This window comes from Manacus candei, unplaced genomic scaffold (genome assembly GCF_025592945.1).
Source record: "Manacus candei isolate 608988 ecotype Guabito, Panama unplaced genomic scaffold, ASM2559294v1 h1tg000014l, whole genome shotgun sequence".
Taxonomy (NCBI): Eukaryota; Metazoa; Chordata; class Aves; order Passeriformes; family Pipridae; genus Manacus; species Manacus candei.
Genome location: NW_026138062.1, coordinates 78,642,289 through 78,665,861, shown reverse-complemented (window position 1 = coordinate 78,665,861; position 23,573 = coordinate 78,642,289). Strand labels below are relative to the sequence as shown.

General features: G+C 37.2%; 1 protein-coding gene across 2 annotated transcripts in view; it reads left to right on the top strand.

Annotated features, from left to right (window-relative positions):
* GBE1 (1,4-alpha-glucan branching enzyme 1) overlaps window positions 1-23,573 on the top strand; it is a 144,927-nt gene that overhangs the window by 103,023 nt on the left and 18,331 nt on the right. The window lies entirely within an intron of this gene.

Sequence of the window (23,573 nt, the reverse complement as noted above, 5' to 3'; positions counted from 1 at the left end):
TGATATCGGATATGCATCTAATTAAATTAAAACCAGAAAAGTACGTGGAACAATATTTGAGGCATAGATTTTTGCCCTCCCTAATATCAGCATTCAAAAACAAATCCAGAATGAAAACCCTGTATCTAAAATTCCTAATTGTCAATTTTAGCCCTCTACGAAATAACAAAGGGGCTTGAGATTTGAGTCTTAATTCCTCGATTGCTAAACGAGAACTAATAGAAGTTGTTATAATACTTCTACAGTATCACAGGAATCTTCTGATCTCAGCTTGAAAGTAAAGCAACCACTGTTGTTACCCACTGGACAATGTTAAACTTCAGTGTAAAGGCTCACATGTATTTCCTGAAAATAATATTGAACGTACCACTACAAAACTGTGCTCTCTGTGTATCCTTCCATTTTCCTTTGGCTTCATTTTCTCTCTGACCCCTGAAGAAAAGCTGTAGACAACTGTAAATTGTTCCTTTCCTCTAAATTTTCTTTTTCTATTTTCTTCCTCATTTCAACCCTGCAGGACATGTGAAGAAGCTGTGCCAGTTCTGTGAACTTGTTTCCAAGTTCTCTCCATATATAGCAAGATACATCTGCTTGTCTAGATTTAGACAAGCAAGGGTAGTTGTTTTTTTACCTTGAATATACATAAGATCCAACCCAAGGGGCCTTAAATAGCATTTTGGGTCCTAGGGATCCTTCATAGCACCAATACTTAATGTTTTATGCCACTGTAAGGGTCTTCCTTTTCAACTTGCTAACAAGAATTTTCTTACTTCTGTTTTCATTTGAAATTGGCTTAAACTCGTATCTATTGGTTTAAATGGGGGTTAGTTCCTACAAGAACCTCTAGCACTATTTTTTCATTACTCTTCTATAGTAAAACAACTCTTAATTAGGACTCCAGAGAGCAATTCTTCCTCCCTACAAAACAATTTTTGAGATTATATATATACACATATATATGTATATATATGTATCTCCATATATAGCTAGAAAGTTATTTGCAGTAACTAGAACATTTTCTGCAATCATGAACATTGACTGATGGTGTTACTGTTTGGGTTCACATTTACCTGTTTCACTAACATCAGATTTGTTAAGCTTCCTCTTTCCCACTTGTTCGTTTATTTACACAGTAGTTTTATCCACCTTCTCTAGTCATCAGGGTTTTTAGCATGCACCAAAACAACTTCTTCTCTAATTCTTTGGAGTAGTGAGACCTTGTTCTTTCTTTACCCTTAAAAATAAAATGCTATGCATCATATATTCCTCTGAGTATTTTAGAAAGAGAAATTTGGAAATTTTTTCATTTATTTACTTTTAAACTATGGGATTTCGTAACAGAAGGCTTTTGAAAAAGTATTGACAAATGAGAACAGGAATGGTGCAAAAATTGTATCAGTAGCACAAATATCAGGGAAAGGAATGTACTATTTACTTTAAGAATATCGATTAAAACCTGAAATAAAAATTACACAGCATAACTTACAATATAAATGGGAATGTTGCTCTAGACAGAATCTGAACTACTACTTTTATTGCTACCTGTTCTAGATAAAAAAGAATTTTATGAAGAACAAGGACAATTAGCTTAAACCTAAGAGAGTTTGGTTCTCCTAGGCATTTTGCAAGCAAACCACTTGCATTTTTACACTTTTTTCTGTACACTTTCTAATGCTTATTACTCCTGTGCACTGGTGACTTTTTAGACTGTGACCTAAAACGTGGCCTTGCAAGAGCAAATGCTCCTCAGACTTGCTCACTTCAGTCGACTCCTCCTGATAAACAACCTTGAAGAGCTCGGTTGGTGCAAACTGCAGCTTTAGGAGAGGCAGTTTGAAGTCATCCTTCTTAATATGCTTACTTGGTGCAGCTGACAAATGTGCTGCCAGTTCTGGTGGGAGCTTTAATTTTCACGGCAGTCTGACAGAAAACAATTGTGTTCATTTGAAGGTGGGAAACAAGAAGTGTGTAATCTGAAATCTTACCTACAGTTTGTCAAAGACTTAGTGGTAGATCACCTACAATTTGGTTGTGTTTTACACAACAGTGGCAGTAGGAAGAATCCATATATATATATATATTAGTCTTCATTAATCACTTCAAGAGTTTCTTCTGCAAGGTCTAGAACTGCAAGCTGTTAATATTTGTTGTTCATTAAGAGTTGATTGAAACATTTCTACACTCGCTCAAAACACATTAGACCGACTGGGAGAAAAGCACTTAAAGACTGTCTCAGAGTTTGAAACTAAGCCACACACATGCAAGCCTATCTTATTCCATCTTCACTTCACAAATTATTGTGTCCAAATACTGGGACATACTGTTGTTGTGGGAGTGGATTGTACATCCTAATTGAAAGAATAGGGAATAAAGCTCCGTAGGCCTGTAAGTTATTTAAATACATCAGTAAAAAGGTCAGTAGCAGCAATCTATGTATGTGATGGTGTCGGTGTCCACACTTTGGCTTCTGAAGTCAGGAACCTTGAAACAGAAACCTTCATGGGCAGCAGCATCCTCAGAAGTGCTGAAGAATCAACAGTTCAATCACTGCCTTCATGGAGTGAAATCCAGGTGGGATTTTCCAGGATGGGAGGGAGAAGAGTCTAAATCAAGGTCTTTCAGAGTGATCTTGATGTTCCCTTAGTTTGTTCCCACATGTGCTGGGTATCAGATATGCCAGAATTATCAGTGGAGTAGGTTTATAGTGTATCGAGCCATTCTGACATTGTGTTTTATGGATGGGACTCATATTTTTTATTTGTATTTTATTTATTATTATGCTCAATTTATTATTATGCCATCATTTAACCGTGGTGATATTGTTATTGGAACTTCTGCTAATGTCTCAAGCTTTGTTCCTAAGACTCCATCTGTTGACTTGCATGTTGTATGGTTTGTACAGCTCAGAGTTGAGGCTTGGAACAGCTTTTCTGTCACCATGTATGAGTGCATAAAGCCTGGTCTACTGATGTAATAGTTGGTGTGATGGAGTTATTAGAGTTTCATGTCTGCTTCTTTGACAGCCTTTGTTTTTGCTTTATTGTTGTTTTGAGGAAAAATCACAGAAACAGACCTCTATGTTAAAGCTTTACAGTCTATCTTATGATTATTACACTTTCAGCACAGGTTTTTTGTGGAATTTCTCTTTTCAGTTTTTCAAAATGATAATTTATTACAGAAATTATGACAAAGTTAATATCGTTATGAAATGCTTTTTTCACATATTCTGGATTTCTAATTCTACAGAGCATGGCTGTTATTCTCTCCTTTCATAATTACTTTTTTTCCCTCCATAGCTATAAAATTAAGAATTTCTTTTCAGTAAACTATAACTGAATTATTTACAGATGACATTTATTTAGTTTTACTTAGCTGTCTTTTCTGAAAACATAGATATAAGGATTACAATCTTCTTTCTAAATTATATTTTGCTTTCAGCTTCTTCACCTGGAATCCAAATAAATTTTAAAGCAACAGGTTTACTTCCCTTTCTGTTTTATTGCTATTTTAATTCAGAATGTCAGCACTGTAAAAGCTCTACCATAAAAATGTATCTCAAATTTCTTGGGAGGGCATATAAATGTACATATTGATACATGAGTCTTCAGATGTTGTCCAAACTTAAGATTTTTATAGAGGACAGTATATTCTTGCCTGTTAGTATGGAATTTTGATAACTTGTGTAAATTTGATAATATATTGAAAATTTATTTTTATATCTACGAGAGAGGTTTCTTTGCTCAATGCTTCATTCAGTGTGTAAGCAATCAAGTGTAGCCATCTTCCATGTTCAATGCTGTGGTTAAACTGGATTCAAACATAATGCTTTGAATGTTTTCTTTTTACATAATCTTGTGCTTTAAAATGTTACATACTTATAATTATTTTTAAAATCTTCTAAAGCTTGGTTCACCCTACGAACAATTTGTTAATCATTAGGGCTTCAGAAGAAACTCAGCCTTTCAAGGTGTGTAAAAATGCCATTGTGAGATGACTTTACTCATAATACCTTTTCAGAGAGGAAAAATTATCTAGCTGGTTCTCTCTTCTGAGCAGAGAGCACTTTTGGGGATACGTATGTGATTTTCTTATTCACATGAAGCTTTGGTCTGTCACTGTGTTCAGAATGACAGCTTGAGTAGACTTGCTATATCTGGTTCTCTGGGTCCTTGTTGGAAAACACAATGCAAAACTGAAATAAAAAAAGTATTTTCAGATTTTCAAGTAAATGTGAAATTCATCTACAGATAAAACCAAAGTCCATCATTCAGGTCTCCATTATAATTTGCCTTTTTTGAGAGAGAGAGAGGGTTTGTTTGGAGGGTTTTCCCTCTGTTGTACCTCCTTCAATGTGTTCATGTAATAACATGTAGTTTTCACACAAAACTTGGCTTCTGCCACGGCACAGAGCAGAGGAGGAATGTTTATTTCCAAGTTTCAGTGTCACTAATGAAATGCTTGGTGCAGGAGGTCACTCATTTCCTGGCTGCCAGGTGTCTACAGAAGTGATATACCTGATTAAAACTAAATCTGTGCAAGAACTTTGTGTGTAAGGGCAGGAAAAAAGGCCAGACATGCCCTGTTCAAACGGTTCAAACATGATGTTGATGTTAAAGCTTTTGCTTTTTCTCCCTACTGGTCACTGTACTTCATGCAATTTTGATGTTGATAATTTGTCAGTGCTCATTTTAAGTTGCTTAATTTCTGAAACCCCCCATGACAAAAAGAAGCTGCAGCAGCAGCCTCTTACCACGCCCAGCTGTGTTTCACTTCTACTTTCTGCAACCTGTCTGTACTCAGTAGCCTGGAAAGGGCCCAACAACTGCCTGACTGAGAGAAAAATGGAGCTATTTGTCCAAAGCCATCTACCAAAGAGCAAAAAATTTCTTCCTGATTATACTTTGTAGGCTGGCTTTTAAAGAGAGACGGAGAGGTGACACAATCCATGTTTTTCCCTTACATCCAAATCAAGTAATTTAGCAACATCAAACTATAGTGAGCTGGTGTAAGAGGCTGCAGAGGAATCTGTTGGTCAGCAGCCCTTCCTTTAGCTGCATATTGTTCTTTCCCAGGCTAGTTTTGAGTAGTGCAGAGCCAAACAGAATTAAACCCCACATGTTACTCAGTAAGGAATTGTTGTTTTGAGACATGACTGAGCAGGTGACATTTTGTATTTGTAAAGTCTGAATAATAGATCCTTAGGCATATATTTCAATTTGGATTTTAATGTGTGCAGTTGTGGTAATTTGAAATGAGTTTATCTCAGTAGTGTCATTAATTCCCCAGTCAATGTAGTTTAAGCTGAGATAACACTTTGTGATGACATTGGAATAATAAAAAAGATATCTTTATGAGTTCAAGAGCTTCTTATTTTCACAAGGTCTTATTAGCTTAAAATCTTCTCATTGTCCTAATTTTTTGAGACCATCAATCTGACACACACAGAGGAATTTACTAGAATAAGAATTTTAACAACATTGTAGTTTAATTTGTATTGATCTTCCAGGGGGTAAGGTATTATCTAAGCAAATTTTCGTGAGAAGTGGTAAAGTCTGCACAGCAAAGCATATTAGAACATCTTTTATAAATGCTGACCTGTCTTTCTCAGATCTCTTTTGAGATCTTCAGTTTGAAATTTCATAGAGACATAGAATTGTTAGGGTTGGAAGTGACTGTCACTGGAATGTGTCACTGCAAGCACTGACCAGGTGCTGTGATTTGGAGTTACATTTCTGTTGTAATTTATTACAACCTTATTGAAGTTTTCAAAAAAAAAAAAATAATAAAAAGCCTGAAAGCACCCTAACCCACTTGGTGTGATTCCGTATGGCAAAATATTTAATGGAAAAAGGCTTTTCTATGGTATCAGTCATAGAGAGGCAGCTCTGTATTGGTGTTGGAGGGAGGAAATGGGTGCAAGGTAGGAAGCCAACCAGGACGATGTGGGGGTGAAGGAAGGACACAATCAAGTTGGAATTGGAGTGGAGCTGTGGGCTCCATTAACCCAGGAAAGTCTCTTTATCTTTCTGGCTAAAAAGACGTGTTCCTTTACGTAAGTCGGGGTGAATTATTTCTGTGAGCTCACGGAAATAGATAAAAATACAGTGAAAATGAGGTATTTTAATTGTACTTCAGAGGAAGTGTTATGAGGTTAATCTTGAGTGTGAATATAGAGCTGATTTTCTTCAGCTTTCGAGAAGGGAGAGGCAGAATTTATAGTGGAGTAAATTAGAAAGGGAGTTTAGGAAGACAATAAAACTAATTTTGGCTGAAAAGAAAATGAATTTTGTTAGGGGCTTTTTGGTTGTGGGGGATTTTTGGTTTGTTTTGTTGGGTTTTTTTGTTTGATTTTTATCTTTTTTCCAAGTAGTACAGGTGCCTTCTGAGTTGGAAGGTCTTGTTGAATATAAAACAGTACTTCTGCCTTAATGTATTACAGAAAAGTGCAGAGCAGGAGGAGTAACAAGAGAGGTGACTAACATCTTAAGGAGAACAGAGGATTTTTCAGGGTTTGTGCAGTCTGTTTACAGCCAGAAGCCTAGAACTTTTACTCAGTTGGGATAATTATTCAGATCTTATTGTGAAATTCAGAGCAGGTCCTGCAAGCAAGGTATTTCCATTGAATATCTTCTCAAGTGGTATTTTTAGAGAGATTATTTAAAAGCAATCTGGTAATCCACTCGCTCCTGATTTAAGAGTCAGTCCATAGACTGTGAAACAGTTCCCTTAAGCCTCTCATATTTTATTTTTTTTTTAATCTGGCTAGCTGTTAATACAAAGTACTGCAGGAAAGCCTGGATCATCTGGATGGCTGTATTATAGGTCAGCTCTTCGTGCAGCCTAAGCTCACAACCTTTATCTTCATAATGGAGAAATGTATGGTCTTATTTCAAAGTATTAATGGAAAAAAAAGATATCTGAAGGAAACCATTAACCTCTGTTAACATAGTGTTGGGTTGGCAACATGTTTATCTTAGGCACTTTTAAGTTGTGAAAAGCACAGATTTTAGAATTATGATGTGTGCTTCTTACTAATTGATATGTTATAAACACCTCTTTTGGTTTCCTTTCTCTAGACTTCTGGATATGTGTCTTTTGTGCATGCATTTTCTCCAAGACTGGGGGAATATGCATATATGACTTTTAAAAAACAAACAATCAACTTTGCACGAGCTGAGTTTTTGTTCTTATGTCCGTTTATGTTCGTGATTTGTTATTTATTGTAGTTCCTAATGGCTGCCACCATTTTAGCAAGAGAGGAATTGTAGATAGTGTTGCTTGAAGGGAGAAGTGCAGATATCTGAACATAAATGGACTTTCATAAATCAAATTTTTTCTTTCATCTAATGTAACATAGTGAAAGTGCTAGTTATTTATAGATACCGAAATACTGTGTAAATGGATATTCTATTTTCCATATGTCTTCACTTGTGTCATTGTGCTTTTTTCCTCCTTGTGTACTGTTTAGCTGTACTTAAGCAGCTTCTATGTATTATCTTTTGGAATATGCAAATAGTTAAGTCTTAAAATCTATTTTTCAATGTATTTTTAAAGTAATGGAGGTGCTATTTGGCATAATTCTTATTCCTGCCTGCAGGTGCTTTTCAATCAGAGAAATGTGAAGTTAAGCCAGACCAGTCTCCAAGTTAGGTTTTATTTCTGGCATTGTCACAAAGATTGCTACTCCCCTTCCCACCCCCAACTTTTATCCTGATTTTTAGAAGCTATGCTATAAACTGTGCAGTGCCTTTTTATGTCAAATTTAATATGAAGGGTGGAGAGGACACATTTCATGAGCAGTGGCTGAGGGAGCTGGGAGTGTTTAGCCCGGAGAAAAGGAGGCTCAGGAGGAACCTTATTGCTCTCTACAACAACCTGGATGGAGGTTGTAACCAGGTGGGGTTTGGCCTCTTTCTCCCAAGTAACAAGCACAAAGATAAGAGGAATTGGCCTCAAGTTATGCCAGGGGAGGTTTGGATTGGATATTAATAAAAATTTCTTCACTGAAAGGGTGAGCAGGCATTGGAGCAGGCTGCCCAGGGGAGTGGGGGAGTCACCATCCCTGGAGGTGTTTAAAAGACATGTGGATGTGGCTTTTGGGGACATGGTTTAGTGTTGGACTTTGCAGGCAACCTTAATGATGCTATAACTATTCAAACTCCATACATTGATAAATATGCCAGATTATTGACATAATAATTTCAATAGATGTAAAGAAAACTTGTCTTGTTTGTGCAGACTTCTCCAGTGTGTTAAATTTATTGTTCTGTTTGGAAGGGGAGGGGAAAAAAAGAAAAATCAATATTGCACTAAGCTTCTTACAGTGCTGACTGTGACTAGTCTTAGAAATATAGTAGCTATTTATTAATATGCTGCTTTTCTATGTATGGGAGGGAATGCGGAGTCTCGACTGAAAATGAATCAGGGAAGTATCTTCATTAAAAACAATCTTCGTTTTCTGGAGTTCAACCTAGACATAGCTGAAGCTTTCAGAAAATTTATGAAAGTCCCTTTTGGTATTTACTAGTTGTTTTTATATTTGTAGGCCAGAAAGACTGTATTTTTAGTTTTTTATTGCCTACATGGAAGGCTGTTGCTTGGTTTGTACACTGCACATAAGAATTCAGAACTAAGTCTGTTGCTCGTCTCTGAGAACTTAAATCCAGGAAGAGGCCTGTAGAAATAAGTAAAATTTATCTTAGTAAAAGAGCTGTCTACATGTTATATTCTCTGGGTAAGTTTTTGATTTGTGCTGTTTTCTGTGATATGAAAATGTTGAGAACACTTGAGAGACCAGGCACTCTAGAACAAGGGATGGAAAACAGGATGATGAGTGACTGAAGGTATAAATGTGGAAATGTTTGTGCTGGGATTGTGTATTGAGGAAAGCCTGTAGAAAGCAGCAGCAACCATATTTGGTTTAGAAGTTGTAGCACATCTTTCTGTAAGGAGACTTTTTTTCATCTGCTGGTTTATAAAGGGATGATGCGAGACACCAAGAGATGGGGCTCAGGGACATGAGAAGTTTTTACTAGTCACACGTTACAGCCCTGCCTCTCTGTTCCTCCCTCCTGCTGTTACCATGAGGTATCAGGTTTTCAAAGGATATGTTGTTTTCTGACAAGAAAATGTTCCCATTAAGATCTAAATAAGAAAACGTAGTGAAATAAGCTACCACCGTAGTGTGGCTGTGTAAAGGAATGAAATGGAACAAAACAGAATGAGTAATGACATTGGCAAATCATTTTTTTTGCAGATAAAGGTGTAATTTTACTTATTTCAGAGGATTCTTTTCCCTTTTTTTTTTTTTAATGGGTGATCTGTGTAAAGCATTTATCAGTTGAGCAAGTTCATTTTTTTTTAAAGAAAAAACCCACAAAGGAATAAAAAAACATTACTGAGAAATATTGCCTATGCCAGATTCAAAATGTCTTTGTGCAAGTAATCTCTGATGGTTTTTTGTCTCTGTTTTGTGTTTTGCTTTTGTCACTTTGAGTTTCCATACGGCGTTGCTGGAGGGGGAGAGGAGAAATCATCTTAGTGTTTGTACATATTTGGCTTTCCTCAGACAGTTGTAACACAATGATTTTCAGATATTGAAGCAGGTTTGGGGTTTTGTTTTTTTTTCCTGAGATCAAAGTTTGCTTTTTCCCTTGACAGAGAAGTTTTCTCTCAGAGGCACAAAAAACCAAATAGAGCTGCAGTACATTTTCAACTTAGGCCTTAAGAAAGTTGTGTCACTTCTTTGTACACAGTGAAAAGACAGCATGAAGCGTAGCACTTTGACTATGTGCATATCTCAGTGAAATAAAATGCTATTTTTGGAAATAAGATTTTTAAAAAATTAATGAATGCGTGCATACAGAATAAATTCCAGCAGTTGTGTGAAACTTTGGGGTAGGGAAGGGAGAAATACGTATGAAAATATGTTCTTGGTAAAAAGTTGAAGGTGGCTACTTAAATGACATTGCTTATATTATTTTATGCACTAGTCCAGAAGTATTTGTTTCAAAACCTGAAAAACAAATTAAAATTTTATCATGTTTTGAGCAGCCATAATGTAATCTAGAAATAATTTCTACTCTGATTCTCATTTATTAGTGTAAATTTATTTTGTGTCTATCAACTTGGTGTCACAAGAGAAATCTACACTTATTAGTTACTTATGCCTTGAAAGACTCACAGCTTTGTTATGCCTTCAACTGATTCAGGTCTTGGGCTAACTTAAATATGTTTTGAGTATAAAATGAATATTTGCCTCTGTGTATATAGCAAATTGTTGAATTTCAAAGCCAGAAGGGATAACTCTAATCCTCAAATAAAGAGGCATGAGATAATGGAATGAAGAGAGGGGACAGCTCATGGTGAAACTCTGTTTCTTGAAGTTGAATCTCAAAGGTTCGGAGTTCTAGACTGTTCATTTTCAACTATTTACTTGTTTTCTAAACTCCTTTGAACAAAGTGATTTGAAAAAACCATGAGTGTGAAGACAGATAAGCAATCTGGGAACAACTCTAGGCAAAATTTAGCGTTCTGATCTATGAAGACACTTGTTCAGAGTCATCCCTTCCCCAGCTGTCACAAGAACACACCATCCAAAATGCAACTTTTCCTGACACCCACGCCATGGGGCCAGGAAGAAAGAGCACTTGATCTCTTCCCAGCAAAGCCCCCCAGGAGGAGTTGGTTAGATTCCTTTTTATTACAAAATCCTGTTTGACTGGTTCTCAAGTTCAAGAAGTAAACTGGAGTTGTAAAAACCCATATTTTTCTGGTTTATTGTGTATATGCCCATCACTTTAGGCAAGTCACTTTGGTCACCCTTAGTGTCTCAGTCATAGAAAGTTCTTAGACATTTTTTAACTCTTCTGAGGCTCTTAAAAATTTTTTTTAAAAAAAAAAAAAAAAGCCAAAAACCATCACCAGTGGTTTGAAGTCTAACAAGTGTCCTCTGCTGTGGTTTGTGAACCCCTGCTGCTTGGCTCATGTGCCTCATACCAGCATTCTTAATGCATGAGGTGATGTGTGTCTGGAGTTACGTGGGTAATGTACCATCATCAGGAGATGCTGGAGTGTGCATTAGGGCGGCTGGGATTTCCCAGTCGTTGGAACAATTTTCTATACTGAACCCTGCAAATTGGTAGACAAAATAGAAAACTGGCAGAAGCTCTGCCTGATGCCACTCTGAGTACCTCTTAAAAGCCCGTGATCAAATGACCTGTTATTGGGGAGCAAATGGCCAAAATCTTTTCTCTAGTCTTTCTGGCTCTAGTGAGAATGATTACCTGAAGGAAGAGGAGTGGACTAATGCCACTTAAACCAGAGCACATTGTGGCTCTTCTGATGTCTCTTAAAGCAGTTTTTGTAAGGCATGTCCTGTTCAGAAGTACAAGGGAAGGAGAGTGTGAAGGATTAACTAAACATGCAGAAAGGGCATTGTCTGCCACAACTGATTTTTGAAAGGCTGTGGTAACATGCAGTTAGCCTAGTTTGTTTCCCTCTTTTATGTTTTAAATTTCAACAAACAATTTGTTTTCACCCACTTCTCCCAATATTGTGATTTACTTTTTCCTGTCTCCCCACGTGCCAAAAAGCGGAAAAAAAAGGCAAAAAGATGAAGGCCTCACTGGACAGTCGTGCTCATATCTTACAGATATCAGATTTTGGTGGTTATTTTATAACTCACCTGCTATTTGCAGCAAAGGTGCCATCAGTATCAATTCTTCAAGTCCTTTTTTTAATCTGAGGAACAATGTTTTGCTTCAGGCTATATCTATACCTGCTAATTTTTTTCCTCCTTTATCTTTCCCTGTGTTTGTTGGTTTTTTTTTCACCCACTTCTCAGTTGTGTTGACCCTGATTTAATGTCCAGGTGAGTCAAAACTATCTTCACAGTGTGAATCCAACCCATTTGTTCATCAGTCTGCTTGCCTGATGGCCTGAGGCTACAGGGTCTCTGTAGCCTTTGCTGTAGTTGCAGTCTCCATGTGGCCACTCAGACTGGAAGCACCTTCCTCAGTTACCCAAACAGAGACCTGCTTCATAAAGTTGCTAAGTCTATGTTGTGCAAAATCATTTGGTTTTGGGTTTTTATTTCATAGCCTAAATAGCATGGCATCAGAAATTTTTGGTGTCTAATGTACTAATTGTAGATTAGTATTAGAAAGGGATGCTCTTCAAGGCTGGTTCTAAATTATAGCCTTTCTTTATCCCATTCTGGTGTTGTAAAGAGTCACAAAAATATTTCAACAATATGCAAGCATTATATTGTTATGATATTTTAACTTTTCCTTCGTGTGCTCTGAGATGTGACTAAAGATGGCTCAAGGATTAGGTTTAAGCTGCTTAAAAATCAAATTTTGTAACACTTCCTTTCATATAAGGCATGAATGCATAATGTCCACATGATGCAATTGCAAATCTAGGAGCAGTGAGCATTCCAAGACTAAGTATTTTTGTGGGAGTAGCACATCTCAATGATTTTAAATGAGTTCTGATTTTTAATATCATTCAGGTGCAGTCACCCTCTGACAGACACATAGTATCTTGCAGAAAGTTCAGAATAACTCTTCAGAAACTGTATGAGATTTGGTCCCTATTCTGGTAAGAGGGAGAGAGAGAACACCAGGACATGCCTTGAACAGGTCAGAATTACATCATCAGAGGTTTTTCTCATTAATACACAACTTTCGTGCATCTTCATTAGTAGATCTCATTTACAGATAAACAAGGCATTTCAATTCAAACTATACATTTTCTGCTTCAGGAATGAACAGTCAATTCTTTAGTCAGTTCAATGTACTGACTGATGGTCATCAGTACTTCAGCTGATTGTCAGGCAGATGAGACTCTTCTTAAAACCTGCCCCTTTTTCTAGCATGACAAAGTGCCAAAGACCCTGACTCCTGATCTCTAACTGTTCTCTCTGAAAAAACTGTTCTCTCTGGAAAAAAACCCAAACTTTCCATGTTTTCCACATAGAAAAACCCAACCAAACAAAAACCTCACCAACAATACAAATAATCTTGCCCTAGACATCCTGGTTATGATTGACTCTAATGAGCAGAGATCTTGCAACGGATTATGCTGTCACTATAAGATTATTATGCTAACAGTCTTGAAATATGCTAAAACTAATAAACATCACTTAGAAAAATCGCTTTCAAGTGTCTGGTTAGAGGCTTACATAAACTACTCATCATCTTTCATTTCTTATGTAAGAGTATCTTAAAAGAGAAAATCCCCCAGAAAACAAAACAAAACAAAAAAAAAAAAAAAAAAAAAAAAAAAAAAAAACTCTGAAGCTAAAAATGAACAAGTTGAAGGAAACAAAAGACTCCAGAACAACGAATGCAGAAAGTACCTAAATTGATGAGGGATGTTCTTCTGATACACACATTAATTATGTTTATACTAGCATAAATGTTGACCATCCACTGAGGATACTGCTTTTCAAACACAGTGCAAAGCAGCAGTTTTGTTCTTCGGAATAACAGTATATTTTAAAGCTAATTTTCTTTCCAGATTAAGAGGAAAAGTCGAATTTTTGGGAGAGGAAAAGTCAGGAAATTATTTCCTCTTGGTAGAGTTTAAACTGGTTATATGGTACTTGTTTCATGTATTTATTTACTAGTAAGCAGAAGGAAAATGAATCATAATGTAAATGTACTGTTTCATTTTGCACAGGCCAAATGAGAATGTGAAACTTCCAAGGCTACCTCTTTTCTCCTCAGGTTGCTCAAAGTATTCACACTTCCACAAGGAGGTTTTTGGCAAGCTTGTATTTTCCTAGCTTAAATAGTCAGTTTTGATTTCAGGTACTGTCATTCTTTGTTAACTAGTCCAATCTATCTGAACTACTGGTAGATGGTTTTTTGAACAGCCACATGTTTTAACTTGAGTTACTAGATAAAGATTCCTTCTAAAACCCAGCAGAGCATACTGAAGCACTGTGTTGGTTTGAGTGGAAATGCCAAAAAGTAATGCATGACACTGTGTTGTGCTCTGCTTTGGGGCTGATGTTTCTGCTGTCTTTAAACAGAACTAGAAAACACCAAACCAACATTTGTCTTAGTGACCAGACATAGTTATCACTCTTTCCCAGGATAATATCTTATGCAGAGTTACTCTGCTTGGAGTGGGACTGTGGGCTACGAGTGAGAACATCACTGCTCCTTTTTCAGTGGCGTGTTGCAGTTTTTAGCATGACAAAGTGCCAACATTTATCAGCAGCTGGGCTTGGAGAACTTGCAGCAGCTTCTGCTGCTCGCTGCTGGCAGTCCAAGTGGGCTGGGCTGGGCTGGAGCAGAGTTGATCTTTTCCCTGTGAGGAAGCCCAGTGCAGCTGATGAGCAACAGGAGGCAGTGAATGCCAGCTCAGAGCTTCAGCTGGATTTTTGGCCTTTCAGTCTCCGTGAGTGGCAGGGTAGTTCAATCCCTGCTAGCCCTAAACTTAGCAAGGGCCTCTACCCCTTCTGATGCAGCATCTTGGCTTTTTTATAAACATAGTTGTCCAATTTCTGCTGGATCTGATTCTCCCTTTACTTTCTCCTTTCCTCCAACTCCATTGTTGGTTTAAATAACTCCAGTCACACAAATTAGCCACCAACTCAAGCGTACGTATCTGGTTGATATTTTGGACCCTTTTACCTCTTACAGTTCCTGCAGTGTATTGATGTCAGAAACTGGTTTAGTGTGAGCATTTGAAAGTGGCAGGATGAGGTGTTTGGTTTTATTTGTTGCCCACAGTGTCTTTTGTCTGCACGTAAGAAGATTCACGGAAAGAATTTTATTTCCTGGATCATATTTACTGTAATAACTGTATAGGAAAATAGATTAGTGAACTGATATGATATATCTCAGTATTATTTTAAACTATTACCAAAGTGTATGACTCTCAAAATGTGGATTCTGTGTTTACATTTTCCCCAGCACGTTTGAATTTTACAGATGGCTAATATTTCATTCATCCCTCAGCAGTAGCCCTGATGCAAAAGGAATAGTTGACCAATCTTTTCCAGTGTCAGTAGCTGGCATTTATTTTCATCTGTTGGGTAAAAACAAAGACAGCCACATAAACTGCAAACAAAAAAAAAAAAACCTAAACAGCAACAAACTAACCTGCTCTAACCTTGAATCCTCAGTACATGATTATTTAGCATCAGTCTCTTACATGCTTTTGCTGCAAGGCAGGAGGACAATAAAAATTTAAATGTTTTCCTGCTAAGTAGTGGAACTGAAGTAATTGTAGAGAGAAAATGCACGGCTGAACAGTAGGAAGTCTGCATTTGCCAGTGCTGTGCTTTTTATCGGCTCACTGAGGCAAGTCTATTTCTTGAAACAAATTATTTGAGAACGTTCTGTAAGAGAAACCTGACTTTAAAAAACGCTTGCAACTCTTCTCATTCCGTCAGGCTTTCTGTATTCTGAAACATTGCTAATAAGCAATTCTGGGTCACAGCACTTGCCTTCCTCCTTAACGAGCAGTTTGGGTTTACTGACCAAGCACCCCCATGCATTATGCTGGAGTGATGTTGTCAAACTCCATAATAATTGAACACTTTGAAAAAATGTCTGTATCTGACCCATCTCTATTTTCTGAACAGTATGTAATTGGAAGATGTGATTATGGTCAAAAACGTCTTTCCCATATGTTGCCATGGTGTTTAGTTGATGAATAAGGAACCTGGAAGGATTTTAATATACACATTTTCTTATAAAATATGATGTGTGGCTTATTTCAGAATCATTTCACTGTTTTTTCACACTTCAATGTGGTGAAATTCTCTGCTAACATTCAAGATGCATGGGAGTTCTATAAGTTGATATCAAAATTTGTATTCTTTTCCTTTCTTTAAACTTTTATTTTGAGATTAGGATATTGAATTTTATTTTCCATGCTGATTTCCGCATATTTGTTGTTGTTGTTTTGTGCAAGGACTCATAGAAGACCTTTGAGCTTTACAAATTATCTCAGAGATAAGTCTTGGAGACTAAACTGTGTCCAGACCTGATTATACACGGTTTGTATTTGCCCACAGCAGGTCAGCTCATTGTACACTCACCAGAACTGTGCTGGATGTAAAGTGTGGGCTATTTAAGCACTGAAAGTTCACGTGCCATTCAGCTGGAACCTGACACAAATAAATCAGGTTATGCTGTTGCTCTTTCTTCAGTCCTCTGCATAACTTTCCCATTTGTTTCATATCTCAAAGCCAAGTGTAGTGCTGGGACGTGTCACACAATCCATGTCTCAGAGACCTGCTGATGACCATGCTCACAGATGGGCATCTCTGACTCCAGGATTACTAAATGGGGGAAGCAGATCTTTGAAGGAATAGATATCAATGAAATGCGATCAGAGAACAAGAAATAAGCTCCTCAACAGGGCTGTCACAACCCTGCAACCTTGTGTTTGAAGTGCAAGCCGTGTTTCAGCCTGGCTGCCCTCATAAATCTGGAGAATGTCCATTTGAAAAGAACACTGATAACCTACCAACATTAACTATCTCCTATATATCTTCACAAAGAGATTGAGGAGTGAGCAGACAGGTAGCACAACTCAACTTGTGAGTGCACTGCTGAAAAATGTATGGATAGCGTGGTCTCTGTTGTAGTGAGGTCTTCTGCAGGCAGAATGTTGCACGCTGGAATTATTCCAGGAAAGGACTAGCTCACATGCAATGTGCCTGGTTCTACAGCTGTTTTTCTGCTTGATTTTACCATTTTTCTATTTGTTCCAAGTAATTCTTAGACAAATATCCTCACATATCTAAAGTCTGGCTCCAGTTAGATGTCAGTCACACCTAAGATTTCAGCCGTTGTGTAGAACTGTGTTTAGAAACAAAAATAAACCGTTTCATTACCTTTTTCCCTGTTATGTTCATATATATTTGTCTATATGCAAGTTCACAATGATGAGACGTTACAGTAACAGTTTGCTTCGAAACAGGGCCAAGTCCTGCAGGCAGAACACTGGTTGTCCCTTCAAAATTCACAAATCACGTATGTAACAGTCAGAAAAAAAATAACTCCATTTCCTTAATTGCAGTAAAACACATTTGATATGGGAACTTGGAAATACCATCGATTGGCTTTCTGCATCAGAGGAGTTTAACATTGGCAGCCACAGCCTTGAGACTGAGCACATCAAGGGCAAGTCTCTGGACTCTAAGAGCTGTGCCACCGTGCCCAGGTACCACTTGCTTCAGGTGCCGTGGTGGCTGTTTGGAGTCTTCCATTTCTTTGAGGAAAAGCCAGTATGATTCTGTTCCTTTTCAAAGACTTTTACAGTGAACACGTCATTCTGGTTTTGAAAACACCTGGGTTCACTGGAAACAGCAGCAAATGAGAGATGGTTAAAACCGTGAAGGTCTTGAGAAGATGTTTTTTAAAGGAACTGTTTTCAGGAGGTTTATAAATACGTTCTCAGCATGGCAGGGTCAAGTCAGCCTCAGATGGAGGGCAGGAGGCAGCTGGCAGAAAGAAGCTTTAATGTATTCTCAAAGCAGTGATATGTGAGTCTAGGAAGAATCTTGGGAATGTACATAAGGACATAAGGTAAGAAAAGGTTTAGACCTGTAACCAGAAGTATACAGTATACTTTGATGGCTGATTTGTATTGTTTCAAGAAAACAAGACCTTTCAGTTCTTTTGTTTTTTTGTTTTTTCCTACTTTGGCATAAGGATGACCTGCCTGGTGTGTAGACAGTGGAATAAGTTTTCAACCAGTGTTTTTTCTGCCTTTTTTTTTTCCTTGTTGTATCAATTCTGTATATGAAATGTGTGTTATGTAGGTATAAATATTCGTAGTGCATATAATTATATAAAAGAAAGAAGCCAGTTTCCCAGAATGGATGATATGCCAGTTGCAGATGGACCTTGTGTGCATTTGAGTAGTGCCTGAAGACAAGAGGGTTGATGCTCTCTGTGTGTTGTTCTCACCTTTGAGAGGGTTGGGGTGACAATACCATGTCCAGTCAGGCTGGTAGGGATACAATAGATGTCTCTGCATATGCAAAAAGAAGTAACAGAAACCATTAAATATCTTTTGGGTATGACTTCTCCCTTATGCAAACGTACTTTACTACTTCCCTACCTTTCCCTCACCCCAGATAAAACCATTTAATTTAACCATTGTCTATCTGATGCTTTACTTTGTCTTATGCTACTTCCCTCTTCTCCATCCCCATGTCTCTCTTTTCCTTCAGATTACTTTTCCACAACCTTCAAGGCTTCTCACAGTCCATCTCTTTCTGTTTTGCTTACTAACATTTACTTTAGGATGCCTTTTCTTTTTTCCCCTCTCCTTTTTAAAAAGTTTTTCCCAAACTTTAATTTAAAATTTTCTTATTTTGTGTTGTTAACAAACTCATAGTTATTGAAGTAACTAGATTTGTTCCTATAGCAAGAACAGAATAATACTGAACTTTAATTTTTTTATTTACTTGACATGAAAAACTTTAATTTTCCTATGCATCAAATATTATTTATGTGGTCTTTTTTTTAAGTTTACATTTTTTTTTCTCCATCCTTTATGTGCTCTTTCAAAGTTGGACAATGAAATTCTGTACTTACTGATAGCAGTAAGTGAACTGCTATTTATTGAACATCCTTCTTTGTGTGGCCTCTTATCCTGCTCCAGTCTGGTCCTATATTCACTTTTCAGGCCCTTTAACCTGTTAGTTGTGGTACCAGTCAATACCCAGAAATGCACCACATTTAGCTAAACTTCTCTGACTGCATCTTCTGTTCAAGAAAGTTTCTTGACATAGGTTTTGTATGTTTTTGTTGAATTTTGGTTTTGTTGTTTTTCTTCTTTTTTAACCTTTGCAGTGTGTTGTGCAATATTTCTGTTCTTTAATATTTTAGTGAGCTCTTGGAAGTGGTTACCTAGATAATGTATACTGTGCATGTACACAGAACCTGGTGGAAATGCCACAGCATCAAAGTTGGTCTCTTGTTTTTACCAAGTTGCAGCTAATAGGAAACAGCAAAATGGGAACCGTTTCAGCATAAAAGCACCACAGATAGTTTAATTGCTACTTTTATTTTTTTTTAAGTGCTCTATGAGGGCATGGAGTAAATTTAAAATCTGAAATATTGTGTTCTACGCTAGGAAAGGGGTGCTGAAATGTAAACTTTTAGGACTGAAAGTTTCTAAAAGTAAACAAATAAAATAACCATCCTCTCAGGACCCCTTCTACTTTAAGTAACTTCTCATGGTACTCTTTATTTCTTGTGTGAATTGCAGAAAGTCTTGAGCTCTGCTCAGTAAAGCATTCAAGGGAAAACATTCATCTGCCCTTAGGAACTGAGTACCATTGTCAGTGACACTACTACTATTTCGTTGAATACTCGTTTATTTTATTTATCTGGAATTATTTATTCCAGATAATTATTTTTTTTTCCCTATGTAAATCACAGAATATGCTGAGTTGGGAGAGATCCATGAGGCTCATTGAGTCCAACTCTTAGCCCTGCATTACAAACATGTTGGCATAACCATCACACCCACTGCTTCTGGTGAAAAATAAAGTAAATCATAGCAGAATTGCTCTTTTCTTGTTCCTTGGTTTGTTGTTTTTTTTTTTTATTTTTCTGTAATTGATCTGAAAAAAGAGGTTTGAAATATGAGAACAGAACAATACCATTTAGTGTGGTTGGAATTTTTGTTGGGACAAATGGGAAATTATCTCCTTTAAGAGCTTGGAACTCTCTTGTCGATGTTATAAAATTGTATGGTGCAAAAACTCCTAACATTTAAATATCAGTTGGAAATGAGTGAAGACAGACCAAGCTTGATAGGAAGTGGGAATGGGAGGGAAACAAGTGAGACATTCCAATGGAATTCCTCAGGATTTCATTCTGTAGCTGGTCTGGTTGTTCTTTATGTAGGAGTTACAATAGAATTTTTTGCCTAAATTGATTTTGCTTGTCTTTTCTGACCCAATATGTCACTGAATACAAGTGCTAGAGGATTAAAAGAAAATATGAATGTCTTGGAGTCATCTAGCCCAAGTGTTTTGGGAGGAGCACGTTTGGAATTTCACTTTATTTTAATTTTGCATGGATTACAAGACTGAATGCTGGCAATGAAGCTCATTCTCTCATCATTTGAAGGCAATATAGTGTTTCTTGTTTGGTTTTGATAGTAATGAATGTTAAGAAGATTTAGTACAAATATGAGTAAATGCAGAGTATCAGAATCACTTAAAATCCAAGAACTTCACAACTAGGGCAAATGAGGATTCATTGTTTGAAGTGTTTATTTTTTGAAATAACAGTAAATATCACATGCTATCTAGATCTGACTTACACTGATTCTATTTATAATCTGCAGATTGTTGCACTGTCATCATTGTTCACAAAGGCAATGACGTTAAATTCATACTTAAGTGTCATACTTAATTAAGATTTAAGTGTCATATTTAATTCAAAATACAAACATCTCTTGACACTGCCTGCTCCATCCTTTAAATATCCCTTCAGTTCTGCTTAGCCTGAATCTTTGAGAGGGAATTGCTAGTGAAGATGTCTAAAGAAGAGAGATCAAGAAAACCTGAATGACCTGTGGGGCACAACCTCAAAGCAATCAGCAGCAGTGTAACTTCTGTGTGGTGGAAATGCATTTCTAGCCTAATAAACAGGCATGATAGAAATTTTTATTATGGTAATAGGTAGTCAATTTATTTGTTGTAATTGTGATCTTGAAATCTTTTACATAGAAAGGTTGTCCAGTATGTGCAATACGCAGGAAATAGCAAACTTGAATTAATTCCTAGATAAAATTAGTATGCATTGCACTTCAAGGATTTGTCTTTGTTTTGTTTCTCTAATCAAAATTTCCTAATTTTCAGCTTTGTTCTCTGCCCCCTCCCCCCATTAGTTCCATTGTCTTGATTTGCATCATTTGTGGCAGCTGGCTCCTTGTCAATCTGTAGTTTGAACCTTTACATCAAACAGTAAATTAATTAGAGGAAAAGAAATCCCAGTAGTACTTCTGTGCTTAGGGACTTTCACAAGAATGGAAGTGGAATGTGGGGAAGGACGCAGAGCACACTTCACAGGTACCACCAGTAGTTATCTCCAGAAGTAAGTCCTGGTCCCTTACCTGTGCCTTCCCTTCCCTAGTCCCTCCTGGAATTTGTTATAAACTTAAACTAGGAAAAAAAAATAACAAACAAAAAAAAGGAGGTATCAGATGTGGGGTTTTTTTAAAGGATGCATAGCCTTAATGCATCTCAAGTGCAGAATCATCTTGGGAGTTTATTGATAGGCCTGCTACATCCTACATGTTAGTTCCTTTTCCCTATACCACAGTTAAAAACATAACCAAGATAGCCTACTTGATTTCATTCAGTTATAATTTGTGGACTTCTGTTTTTCTTTCTACAAAGAGAAATCAAAAGGCCCTCTTAAAATCAAGTAGCTTATGCAAAAGTCTCATGAGTATGTGGTGCAGAAGTTGCCCATAGAAACAGTGTCAAAGTGTGTGTGCTGTTTAGACCCTCAACATGCTTTTCTGACCACAGCAAGTATTTTAGTCTTCTGTCAAGTTGTTGCACTGTGCTAAATTCCCTTTTTTTCTTCATAGCCATTAGTAATCGTTAGGAAATTAAGACTGCTTTTTTTGATTTTTCTGCACTTGTATTGTTTTTGTTTAAAAAAAAAAAAAAAAAAAAAAAAAAAACAAGGCAACAAAACACAGCATTGGAACAACACCAGTTACTGTGGTGGGGAAATAGGCAAAGCCAGTGGAGGAAGTATGCTCTGCTTACAGTGAAATAATCTATGGAAAAGATGAGCTAGTTTAGTCTAATTTATTTGCTATCTTCTCTTGCTTATTTCCCCCATTTTTGTTTTGTTTTGTTTTGTTTTTTTCTTGAACAAATAGGTATGCTTTCCTTGGCTGTTGTTTCAAGATATGTATCATCTCTGACTTTCTGATATTTTTTCCTGTCTTTACCTGAGCTGTCTCATGTAGTGTATCTTTTCAATAGTGTGCAGATCACGAAAGAAGGTAATACCTTGCCCAGCTCTTCAGAGAATATTGAATTTGGTTAGATACAGCGTCTGTTTTGCAGTAATATCTTTCCTCATTTTCCAAACCGTATTGTTAGCACAGTTTAAGAGCTCAGTCCAGCATTATTCCAAGGTCATTTTGAAAGCCCTGCTGTGGTTCTGATTCTTTTATATTTGTCTCCAGTTCTGAGCTGAATATGAAATTTAGTGGTTTAGCTTTTGAATGAGAAATTTAATTTACAACCTGTCAACTCGTTTACAAAGCGGATACCACTCTGAAGGATTCTCCTAAACACATACATGAGGCTTTTCTCTTTTGTTCTCTGGTCATTTCTTTGTTCCTAGGAAGCACGGAATTACACAAAAATCACTGCAGAAGTATAAGTCCATTGTTGTCACTGCTCCAGGCCCTCCAGGCAGTGCAGGCTGGGTGAGACAGCAGAAGCATTGGGGCTGCACGTGCAGGGTATCCATCCAGGCAACACTTGCCTTCCCCCAGCATCCCTGCCCTTTGTCGGTCCACAAACCTCCAGTTCGTTGATAAAACTTGAGGAACAGCTTGTAGAAATGTTTTTCCTTACATATTTCCGGGTGCACCATTATTGTCTCTGTTTTATGGTGAGGAGGTGTTGTGTAATCTCCAAAATGGTTTTCGTGAACCAGCTGTTCATAGGTTTTGAAATGAGCGTTTCACTTTCAAAGTACTTGACATATTTTGATCCTGTGTAAAATGAATCGTCCAGAATGACTGAGAGTCTGCCTGGCAGCGGGTTACAGGATGAGTTAGGATGATCAAATCCATTTGAATTTATCTCAGATTTAATAATGGCAATGTATAAACCGAGAAAAGTTTGGATACATGAAAATCACTCAAATACTGAGTCCCAAATGAGGTCTTGCTGTGAATCCTTAGCTTTGACAGCTGAGATTTGCTTTGGAGGTTCTATGTAAGAAAAGCTAATCTTTTTCTTGATTAAATGACAGTCTTTTTCCTTCTTTTTTAAAGGAGTGTAATCCAAACCTGAATGAACCTTTGTCTTCAAGTGAAGTCTGCTCAGTAGTGTGGGCAAGATAATCAGGATGAGACTTATGAAGCATAGTGCTGTAAAAAACCAAATTGAAATATAATGGCATTTACACATGTGCAAAGGGACCTTGACTGATAGGCACACAGAGGGACACAGCACTCAAACATCCCTCATCACAGCCTGAAATGTGTCTCTGGTGCTTGTGACAGTGTGTTATGTTTGGAAAAGGAGCTGCTCTTGTAAGGTTGCTGAATTGAGACATACTGTTGGATCCCCAAATAGTCACACCCCTTCAGTCACTGGTTTTCAGTATCAAATACTAAATGCATCATCGTGAAGCATTGTGCTTTACTGTCTGCTACCTAGGCTGCTGCTTGAACTGGAATGTCTTTTTGAATTTTTCTAGAAAGCCAGGAACTGAGATTCAAGTCATCTTTTTTAATAGTTACTTTTTATATCACTGGAAAATATAATGAAAGTATTCATTGCCAAGATAAAAAGTCTTGAAAAGGTGGTCAAAGTG